Source organism: Corvus brachyrhynchos, unplaced genomic scaffold (assembly GCF_000691975.1).
Source record: "Corvus brachyrhynchos isolate BGI_N302 unplaced genomic scaffold, ASM69197v1 scaffold1591, whole genome shotgun sequence".
Taxonomy (NCBI): Eukaryota; Metazoa; Chordata; class Aves; order Passeriformes; family Corvidae; genus Corvus; species Corvus brachyrhynchos.
The window spans coordinates 10632-11754 of NW_008236019.1; the positions used below are offsets into that span (position 1 = coordinate 10632).

Genomic DNA, 1123 nt, shown 5'->3' on the forward strand with positions numbered 1-1123 from the left:
TGGGGTCTCCAAGGCAGTTTTGGGGTCTCCAAGGCAGTTTTGGGGTCTCCAAGGCAGTTTTGGGGTCTCCAAGGCAGTTTTGGGGTCTCCAAGGCAGTTTTGGGGTCTCCAAGGCAGTTTTGGGGTCTCCAAGGCAGTTTTGGGGTCTCCAAGGCAGTTTTGGGGTCTCCAAGGCAGTTTTGGGGTCTCCAAGGCAGTTTTGGGGTCTCCAAGGCAGTTTTGGGGTCTCCAAGGCAGTTTTGGGGTCTCCAAGGCAGTTTTGGGGTCTCCAAGGCAGTTTTGGGGTCTCCAAGGCAGTTTTGGGGACACTTTGGGGTCCCTAAGGCAATTCTGGGGTCCCTACAGTGGTTTTGGGGTCTCCAAGGTGGTTTTGGGGACACTTTGGGGTCTCCAGGGTGGGTTTGGGGTCTCCAGGGTGGTTTTGAGGACACTTTGGGGTCTCCAGGGTGGGTTTGGGGACACTGGGGGTCCTGAAGGCAGTTTTGGGGTCCTTAAGGTGGTTTTGGGGGTCTCCAGGGTGGTTTTGGGGACACTCTGGGGTTCCTAAGGCAGTTTTGGGATCTCCAAGGCGTTTTTGAGGACACTTTGGGATCTCCAAGGAAGTTTTGGGGTCTCCAAGGTGTTTTTGGGGACACTCTGGGGTCTCTAAGGCAGTTCTGGGGTCCCTATGGTGGTTTTGGGGTCTCCAAGGCAGTTTTGGGGACACTTTGGGGTCCCTAAGGCAATTCTGGGGTCCCTACGGTGGCTTTGGGGTCTCCAAGGTGTCTTTGGGGTCCCTAAGGCAGTTCTGGGGTCTCCAGGGCAGTTTTGGGGTCCTTAAGGTGGTTTTGGGGTCTCCAAGGTGTTTTTGAGGACACTTTGGGGTCTCCAAGGCATTTTTGGGGTCCCTAAGGCAGTTTTGGGGTCTCCAAGGCATTTTTGGGGTCCCTAAGGCAGTTTTGGGGTCTCCAAGGCATTTTTGGGGTCCCTAAGGCAGTTTTGGGGTCTCCAAGGCAGTTTTGGGGTCTCCAAGGCATTTTTGGGGTCCCTAAGGCAGTTTTGGGGTCTCCAAGGCAGTTTTGGGGTCTCCAAGGCATTTTTGGGGTCCCTAAGGCAGTTTTGGGGTCTCCAAGGCAGTTTTGGG

The 1123-nt window shown here is 54.9% G+C and overlaps 1 long non-coding RNA gene across 1 annotated transcript; it reads left to right on the forward strand.

Moving 5' to 3' along the window:
• Positions 1–264: 264 nt before the first annotated feature.
• LOC108445973 lies at positions 265–928 on the forward strand. Its single transcript, XR_001861070.1, has 2 exons — positions 265–364; positions 762–928. It is a non-coding gene; the product is annotated as an uncharacterized LOC108445973 (long non-coding RNA).
• Positions 929–1123: the final 195 nt, after the last annotated feature.